Genomic DNA, 10983 nt, shown 5'->3' with positions numbered 1-10983 from the left:
TGTCATTGAGAGCAGGGCGTTTCTCCAGAACTCAATTTGGGCGACTTGAAACTGAAATGTTACACCACAGAATGGTGTTTGTTATACAACAATCATGTGGTGTGAACATCATGTTTTACCATAGTACATATTGTATATATCATAAAGAGGGCATTGCATAACAGTTTGGGCAAAGAAATGAAAGAAGCAACTCGTATTCAAAAGCTTATCTGATACATCTTTGCACTTTTCACGCATACAGTTGAACTGCAGACCCTGTGCGGATATGCATCACTCCACTGTGCTGTTTTATTGGTTCACAGCCAGCTCATAATCTGTGTTAACAGGAGTTATATAATAACTCATCCAGTAAAAACACTGCCTGACTAATGAATTGTCCTCAGTTAAATGTTTCTCTGTCTAAACATTGAACAGCTCGAAAGGTAAACAGAGTTACAGTGCAGTGGGAATGTCTGACGGAGTAACAGTACACAGCTGTTATCCTGACAGTCCTCATACATGAACGCTTCACACACACTCACATTCAATGACACTTCAGTGAGAATAAACCGCAATGATAGAGATGTTTATCTGCATGTGTGCGGAGCGCAATCTGAAAACAGCATCAAAATCACAGTTCTCCAAATAATATACTGTATTTAAATGCATTTTGACTTGAGGAAATTGTTCTACGCTGAAGTTCAGTATCTTGAAAGTGAAAATGTCGTCACCCTCAGGCCATCCAAGATGTAGATGAGTTTGTTTCCTCGTCAGGGCCCGTATTCACAAAACATCTTAAAGGAGTAGTTCACTTTCAGAACAAAAATGTACATATAATGTACTCACTCCCTTGTCATCCAAGATGGTCATGTCTTTCTTTCCTCAGTCGTAAGGAAATTATGTTTTTTTGAGGAAAACATTTGAGGATTTCTCTCCATATGATGGACTTCTACGGTGCCCCCGAGTTTGAACTTCCAAAATGCAGCTTCAAAGGGCTCAAAACGATCACAGCCGAGGAAAGAAGGGTCTTATCTAGCAAACTGATTGGTTATTTTCTAAAAATAATTACAATTTATATACTATACATCATCGTAACCATTAAAATCATTAATAAATGGATCCTGTACTGTTTTTTGGGATACATTCCATTAGGATTTAGTGGTTTTAACAAGCCACCAATAGAAGGTGACTGATTATCAGTAGTGATTAACAGGCACCATTACAGTTACCATTTAAACCAGTACACTTTATATTTTAACCAGTAACAACATTAAACATTTTTGTAATGGTTTCCATTTGTTTTTTTTTGTGTGTTTTTTTTTTAGCAGGGTTAAAATGGCTGTTGCCTCCTATCTGCCTCAGAACGTGAACATTTTAGGAACATGTTGCATTTATTGGCACACATATGTTTTCCCACACATCTTTTTTTTGGTTTTGGAGGTTATCCATACTCTAAATGTTCCTTTGATTATATTCTTGTTTTCATGTACAGGTTGGTAAGAAGTTATTGAGTCCAGTTCGGTTTTCTCTTACGTTTGCATGTCTTACTATCAGCTATGATTATTCTAGTCGGTCAATTAAAATGTTGTTTATATGCATATCTGCTGTTTACGAGAAGCACACATGTAAGAGGCTGACAATTAGCTGAACATATACTTGTTTAATTAGTGACACTAATTGACATTAGTGGCTACATCTTTATTTTTAAACTTATATTTGAGTATGTCAACATAATATCGCCCTCTACAATATTTTATGAATAAATCTCTGACAGAGACCCCTCCCCTATCAGCCAATCACAGTGTGCATAGTTAATAAGCATGCTGACATCATCCATAGCAATGAGCTCAACCCTGCCCTTACTCTTAGCTTAAGACTTCTCTCTATTCCTTAGTAAAGGTTTGTATCAGCAGCTTTGTGAATAGGTTTAAAGAGAAAAGCTAAACACTTTTACTGCTATTTAGGAGAACTCGGGTAGGATAAAATGTTTTGAGAATACGGGCCCAGATTTGTAGAAATGTGTCATTCCATCACTGTCTGACCAATGTATCCTCTGCAGTGAATGGGTGCCATCAGAATGAGAGTCCAAACAGCTGATAAAAACATCACAATAATCCACAAGTAATCCACACCACTCCAGTCCATCAGTTAACATCTTGAAAAGCCAAAAGAAACAAATCCATCATTAAGGCGTCTTTAAATGAGTCCATAATCCATAATAATGCTTCCTCCAGTGAAAAAGTCATCTGGTCTGAATCAGGAAAGAAATCAAGCACTGTTTACAAGCTAAACCAGTCCAAAACAGCTAAAAAAAATAATAATAATAAAGTGGATCAATTTTGACGTGAAAAAAAAAACAGAAAAAACAGAAAAAAAAAAAAAAAAACAGGAGATGGCCTTTTTCACTGGAGGAAGCTTTATTATGGATTATGGACTCATAGTTTGAACAGAAGCAAAGTCTGGATGGATTTGTTTATTTTGTCTTCTCAAGATGTTAAGTGATGGACTGGAGTAGTGTTGATTACTTGTGGATTATTGTGATGTTTTTATCAGCTGTTCGGACTCTCATTCTGACGGCACCCATTCACCGCAGAGGATCCATTGGTGAGCAAATGATGGAATGATACATTTCTCCAAATCTGATGAAGAAACAAACTCATCTACATCTTGGATGGCCTCAGGATAAGTATATTTTCATACAGTTTTCATTTTGGGGTGAACTGCCCATTTAAGACTGTTTCATGTAACCATTGCTAAAGCTTAACTTCCAATGAACAAGTTTGCAAACTTCTATTGTTCACTGCTGTTTCAGCTGATGTTTTCTCTGCATTCAGCACCTGTTGTTGCAAATGCAGCAAAGAAAGTAGAGAGCATGAACTGGTAAATGCCAGAGCGAAAACTACAAGCATAAACAAGGAGAGTTACATTCCAGACCGCATCTAGTCTAGAACTGTCTGTTAACTCTGTTAACTTGAGGTCAAACTCTATCAGAATCAGTGGTAAGGATTTCTCACCTGTAGTTTACATGGAGAGCTTTAGTTGTCTGATAATGCAAAGTGTTTCCAAATCCGGTTCTGTTGGAGTGATTTTTCAACAGACAGCAAAAAAAAAAAAAAAAAAAAAAAAAAAAAAAATTATAATAATACGTTTTTGTTTAATACTGTAAAAAGCTTTAACTTTTTTTAAATTTGTGTAATTTATGCAAAAACTGTATAAATTAATAGATAAATGTCTGCTTTTGAATGACTGCCATTGGACAGATTAGCTCAGATTGGTGTAGTTCCAGTCTCTTCCAGCAGAGGCTCACTGCAGAGGAAAACCAGCCAAACCCTGAGCTCCGGGATTCACTGCTTACTGACAGCAATATTTCAGTGAGTTCATTCCACATATTAAAATTAAGAGATCACATGTCACTTTCAATAAAGGACAACCTGGTTGGCTTTCTGGCAGGAGGTGATGTTGCTAATCAAGTCTTTCCCAAGCATGTAAAACGACGAAACTAACACACTGTCAACATGTCAATTTATACTTGGAACAAATTCTAAAACTGTCACTAAAGCTGTTATTAACAGGAAGCTGAATGCTCATTTTGTTATTTTCCACTCTCCGCTTGAAACAACAGACATGACGAAGCTCACATTTGTTTTGAGTTTGGGGTTTTGAAACTGTTTTTAGTAGATTAGATGATTACATGGGGTGACATCATGACCACAGATTGCTGCTCACGCTCCAAAAGAGCTTCCACTTCTATCTAGTGAGAAACATTCACAGCCACAATTATTTTTACATTTAGCTTGACAACAAATCTTTTAAATGTAGTCATCATGTCACATTTATTAATTTGAGTCTAAACGGATCAGAAAGATTTATGGCACACATAATCAGCAGAGAAGTCAAGAACAAGTCTCAGCCAATCAGAGAATTAGCTCCTGAAAAACCTGTGCTTTTTTATGTTGTTGATTTTTTGGTTGATAGTACAAACAGTGCATGAAGTGGTGGATCTTGGGATGAGGATTGACAAATGTAGTCAGATTTTACCACCAGGCAACAGTTTTTAGTGATAACCTGCATTTTATTACTTTAAATAGCTATTTCTTCCCTATTTAATCCATATACCCTTAATAAAAAGAAGTATACTTCAAGTTTATTTGATTAAGTGTACTTAAGTAAAGTTCAAGTATATTTTAAAGTATACTTTATTATGTTGTAAGTATACAAATATCAGTGTACTAGTAGTATACTTTCAAGTGTACTATTTCAATACTCCTTGCGACTAAATTGGCCCACTTTCCAGTATATAAAAGTATACTTTAAGTATAACAGTAGTAAACTTTGAGTACACAACTACTTTACATTTATGTTTTAGTATACTAAAAGTGAACTTATAGGTATACTTAAATACTTTTTAATGCAGTTTTAGTACACTTTGAAGTATAGTCTCAGTGAACTACTAGTTTAGTAGTTTTATACTGCAAGTATACTAATAAGTTTTCTTTAAATGAACTTTACATCATACTTTAAGTATACTACTATGTCCCTATTTAGGTATTAATTTGTATATATTGTGTTATATGAATATCTGAACATACAAAACATTTTATTCTAGCTCCATGCATTTTATTTATAAACACTTGAATGTGGGTAAGTTTCATAAATAAAAAAAGAAATATATATATATAAATAAATAAACAACATTTTGAACAAAAACCTATAAAAAAGACTATTCATGATAATCCAAACGTAGATGGAGTTGATCAACACCCCAAAGCTTTACAGTCATTATTAGCTCTTCATGGGTCGACATTTTATTCCATAACGTTACACAGTTTTCCATATCTATGGTTTTGATGCTGTTTTATGTCTGACGATTGTGTTAGATTACATGTGGAAGCATCTGTTGTTTCGGTTCCTTCTTCACTTGTGTTTTAGAAATTCTGTAGAGAAGATGTGCAAAAGCGCGTCTAGCGTATAACAATGAAAACACAGATTCTCAGAGCACAAGTAGAGCTCAAATATATTTAGACTTTTTCTAAGTATAAGTCAAGTATACTAAAGTATACTAAGTACATAAAAAGTAGACTGAATGTATACTTTCCTATTTTTAGTTTAAAAGAAGTATACTAATAGCACACTTGAATAAACTTCTTTTTTCATAAGGGTAATGTAGTTTTGGTGGTATAAATGTATGCATTTATGCTGATTTAGCGATATTATGTATTATTTTTGACTGCAATAAAATCAGTTAAAAGTATATTTCACCAAAAAAAAGAAACATTCTGTTATCCTTTACTAACCCTCATGCTGTTCCAAACCTGTATGAGTTTCTTTCTTTTGTTGAGCACAAAAAAAGATATTTTGAAAAATGTTGATAACCAAACAGTTGACGGTAGCCATTGACTTCCATAGTATTTCTTTCCTTACTTTGAAAAACAATGGCTAACGTCAACTATCCCTTTAATTTAGATTACAATGGGATTTTTACAACACAATTTTTTTATTTTTTTATTGGGATGCACCGAATGTTCGGCAACCAAAATTATTCGGACGAAAATAGCAAAAAAAAAGCTCTTTCGATTTTCAGCCGAATAAGCGAAAATACAGCAACCATGTGGGCAGCGTGAAGGCATTTAAAACTGTCTGAGAGAGACGCAAAAATCATTCCAAGCACCGACAGCGAGAGACTGTTTAGAAGTGCATCACATGTCTTCCATGAGAAGAGAAAGGGCTGGTTGTTGCTGGTTACTGTATGATGACTGAAATCACCAAATGGCTTTAAAACATTAGTAAATAAACTACAGTTGTAGTGTTGTCTATGTTGTCTAATACACGCACCAATTGTCATGATTCATTCATAAATCTGCTGCTGTCAGCAAAAAGTAGGACTGAGGTCTTCTTGCGGGTTTACCACAAAATAAAAGTCAACATTCATAAATGTTAGCATTGTAATTTTACTGTTGTTCTGTAAAATAAAATAAAAAAAGTAAGATTTATACATTTATTATAACATTCTCCTTTGCTCAGCAAGGCTGCATTTATTTGTACATTAAAAACACATGCCTGATTCAAGAAGGGGGTCTTAAAAATGGCCAAAGAATATTATTTTACTAACTTATTATTATTATTATTATTATTATTATTATTATTATTATTATTATTATTATTATTATTATTATTATTATTAAGTTTTATTGCGCTTTGTTGGTAGGCCATAATGTCTACTAGAATGTTAAAAATGTTAAGTAAATATTTTTAAGTTGTTGTTTTGTAATTTTTTTTTTTTTTTTTTTGAAAAGCAAGACATAACTGTAAAAAGCACGTTTTGGCTATTTGATTTATGCAATGGTAAAAAAAAAAAAAAAATCGTCCCAGTGTTTAATTTTGTTCGGCTTTTCATTGAATTTCATGAATTTTCATTTCAGTGCATCTCTAATTTTTACACTACTATTTACACCTGTTTTTGACAAGTATTCAAACCACATGGACTTCAGGTAGAATCTGTTCTGGCATTTACTGTAGAAGCCCTGGTAACTTTCCAAGCAAACAGCAACGCTTTTTCACCAAGGAATTAAAGAAATGCAAAGATGTCTGAATCAGCTCAGATATGTTGTGTCTGAATAACCCGCCGCCCCACCCGCTCGCTTTCTGCCTCGCATTCTTTTTCACTGCATCTCTGTCATCGGCCGATGGAGTTTTTCAGAGAGATGAGGGCCTCCCCCATCCCATCAGCCTGTCTGCACAACGATGAACGCTTACTATTACTCTTCTGTCTACCTGAGGCAGCCAGACCAGGGTTAATGCGGTTCAAATAAATCAATGTTAAACCCCAACTCATCTTCTGACGGTTAACCTTGTCCCATACATCCTACAAGACGTATTGCTAGGTTGTTGTGACAGCTCCAGCATAAAAAATGAACAGCGAGGTTTATGAGGCTTTAAATGACGAAAATAACTCCTTTATGCAAAGAAATCAAAACGGAGAATGCGTGTTAAAGAGCGCAAAGATATTTTTGGTTCGGCAAACTCGAAACAGAGAGTCGACTTGGCCTGGAAAGGCTGAGGATTTGACAGAGTCCAGGGCGCACAGGCCAATAGCTAATTAATCATTCCTCTGGACTGGCCGGGATAAGATAATGAGGTCTTTAAGTGGTGATTAATTCACACCAAAATAGAGCGTCATGTCAGTTCCCAAGGGAGGCAGGATGTGGATTAAACAGTGTACTGAGTTTACGGTTTTGGTGAGGTGACTTGTGGCCCAAATCCCATTCAGTACCTGGCCAGCGTACTATTTGAGCTTCCCGAAGGAGAAGATGTCATGCAAAGGTCAAACGCTTTCGGCGCTGTTGGAAATAACAGGCCTGCGGTGGCTTCCTCACCTGGCCCCGACACAATTCTGTGAAACAGATTTAGGCAGTTTTCACACTTGGTTCATTTGCTTGATTTGATTCAAACCCAAGTTCATTCCAGCGTCTATCCCTGTACTTCATTGTTTTTGACACTTTGAGTTCACCACTAAACCTTTACCCCTTTAGCGTCTGAAAGTGATTTATTTGGAGAAAGCAAGCTATAAGAAATGCAAGCATATAAATAATAATATTACATATACAGTGGCATGCAAAAGTTTGGGAACCCTTTGCAGAATCTGTAAAAATGTGAATAATTTGAACGAAATAAGAGAGATCATAGAAAATGTATTATTTTTTTATATAGACCACAAGACAAAAAAAAAAAAAAAAATCAAAAGTTTGGGAACCCTTACTTCTTAATACTGTGTGTGGTTCCCTGGATGATCTACGACTGTTTTTTGTTTTGTGATGGTTGTTCACGAGTCCCTTGTTTGTTCTGAACAGTTAAACTGATCTGATGTCCAAGTTTTTCTTATTTTGTTGAAATGTCATTTTGTTCCCATTTAATACTGCCTTTCGGAAGCAACAGTGGATAGTTGTTTCCCGGAAGACAAATTAAGTACAATTTACCTTAATCTTCAAATTCAAAAAGTTTGAAGGCTCTTAATGCATTGTGTTTCCTTCTGGAGCATCAGTGAATGTTTGAACCTGTTTTAGTAGTTGTGTTTAAGTCCCTCAGTTGTCCTCAGATGAAAAAGACGGATCTCAAAATTATACAGTCACTGCTGGAAAGGGTTCAAATATGCAAACAATGCTGGAAAACTGAAGAATCTGTAGGACCTGGAGGATTTTTCTGAAGAACAGTGCTCAGATTAACTGTTCAGAAAAAACAAGGGACTCATGAACAACCACCACAAAAAAAAAAAAAAAAAAAAAAACTGTCATAGATCATCCAGGTAACCACACACAGTATTAAGAACCAAAGGTTTCCAAATTTTTGAAGGGGGTTATTTGAATAATTTCAGCTATTTTGTTGTCTTGTGAACTATATGTAAACATATTTTATGTAAAATATCTTACTCAGGATAGTACTACATTAAAAATAACATGCATTTTCTATGATCTCTCTTATTTTGCTAATATTGTTCACATTTTCACAGATTCTGCAATGGGTTCCCAAATTTTGCATGCCAGTGTACATATTCACAACTTCATATTCAAAATATATATAAAAAAAATTACCATACAAGAGGAGTTTATAACAATTCAATACACCTTTAACAAAGAACTTTCCCCACCAATTACCTTTTAAAAATCGGCCTTTAGCTCATTCATGTTTAAAAACTGTTTACCACTTTTCATTTGTTGAGTCAACTTAAAATAATTTGTTACATGGCTGCCTTAAAATTTTAAGTTCAGTCAACTCAAAAAAGTTTAGCCAGTTTGAAATGTTAGGCTGTACTAAGTAACAATTTGGATATTTGAGTTGATTCAACTTAAAATTTTAAGACAGCTGGGTAACTTGCCCAGCTTTTAAGTTTAACAAACCAATTTTTTGTTAAGTCAACTCAAATATCTAAGTTGTAACTTAATACAACTTAACATTTCAAGTCGACTAAGCTTATTTGAGTTGACTGAACTCAAAATTTTAAGACAGCAGGGTAACAAATTATTTTAAGTTGACTTTTTTTTTTTTTTTTTTTTTACAGTGTGCAATTGACTTGCAAAACTGTGAAGTGATGAAACTTGCGCCATATGTATTCCACTATGAATCGGGCGAGACTTCCGCGTTGAGAAAAAAAAAGTGGATAAGTCACGCTTTATAATCATCAGAAATGTGCTGCTATAGCATTTAATACAAAGCAATGTATGTAAAGTGCATGCGCACACATTTGATTTGGCATGGAATGAGAGAGGAATGTCAACACAACACAAAGTTTATTTGTATAACGATTTTCTTACACATTGTTGGAATAAATTTTGCTTTGAATAAATTCATCTAGGCTTTGTATTTATGACAAATGTTTTTCAAATTTTTATAATGAATGCCATTATAATTTATGTTTGTTTTTTATCTTGTTTTGCTCTAAGCAGCTTGTTAGGGAAATGCCCTACTTTTTTTCCCTAACAGTGCAGTTTTGACATGGTGCAACATATTTTACACACAATACAGTATAAATGCCCTTTTGTATTTGAACTATCAACAGCATGTCTGTTTACCTTACTCAGTTCCCAGTAAGTTTTAAAAATATGTCAAGCCTGACATTTTGTGGTTAAAACAAAAGAGTGATTTGCATGTGCGACCGTACACACCTGCGTCACAGGTGACATCCAGATTTGATTGAGGACGCACCAGCTAAGCAATTTGATGGTCTGCAATGCTGACAAGAGACAGCCATGATATAAATCAGATCGAGATGCCTGAGGCGAGCTGAAAACAAAGGATCTTTTACCGGGCTCACGTACAAACTGATTCAGTGGTATGAAGCTGTGGTTTAAGGTGACAGTCAAAGACACAGAAGGAGAACTCCCTCGTTCACCTCAAACCACGGGCTGTCGATTACCTCACAACCGCTCGTGTCCTCAGGCGACGGACGCGCCCACAGGTATGCGAACGGTTCCGTCCCAGTCGACTACACAAGCAATCCTATCATGTCAACGCCCAACAAAAAATACAAGTGTTTAACACTTAACGATTCTATGCCTCTAAATAACTTTAACAAAAACAATTCATAAACAGACAATAGTTGCACAAAAACCACATCAGTTTCTGCTCCTTTTGCTGCCATTTAAAGTTGGCACCAGCACGCATTCACAAAGCCACAAATCCATCAAGATGCATTAAAACAAATCTCTCTGTCTCTCTTTCAAACTGTTAACGTCTATTTGAACTTGGCAAGCTTGCAGCCATAACATTCTTCAAACATATTTTCATATCTGTGTGATGATCGTTGGAGAGAGTAGTTGCTATTTTGCCGCATGTAAGTGTGGTTCAACAATAGGATTGTCATAAATGATGACTGCTAATTCATTGGTTCAAGACCAAATTGATGTCAGATTATTATAGTTCATTTATATGGACAACTGAATTTTTAATGTCCCCCCCCCCCACATATTTATATCACAGGTCATACTCCAGGGTACTAGAGCACATACGTGCATTGTAGTAAAAAACAAAACTAAACAAAACAAAAAAACTAAATGAATTATTTACCCCAAATTTTAAATTTTAAAGTCCACAATCCATAATATCACTTACTGCAAAAGTGGTCTGGTCTGAATCAGAAGAGAAATCTGCACAGATCAAGCACCGTTTAGAAGCCAAAACAGCTTTAAACAAATATTTGGCTGGATTTTGATGCGAGAGAAGCCTTATTATGGATTATGAACTTGTATTTTATTTATTTATTTTTTTGTTTCAGATGTTTATATCACAGGTCATACTCAGGGTACTAGAGCACATATGTGCATTGTAAAAAAAATAAAAAAAATAAAAAAAAAAATAAAAATAAATAAAAAAATAAAAAAATAAATAAAAATAAAAATAATTATTATTTACCCCCAAATTTAAAATTTCCTGAAAATGTGCTGAAATGTGTCATTCCATCACTTGCTCACCAATGGATCCTCTGCAGTGAATGGGTGCTGTCAGAATAAGAGT

The sequence above is a fragment of the Garra rufa genome, chromosome 10 (assembly GCF_049309525.1).
Source record: "Garra rufa chromosome 10, GarRuf1.0, whole genome shotgun sequence".
Classification (NCBI taxonomy): Eukaryota; Metazoa; Chordata; class Actinopteri; order Cypriniformes; family Cyprinidae; genus Garra; species Garra rufa.
Note: the sequence above shows the minus strand (reverse complement) of the source record.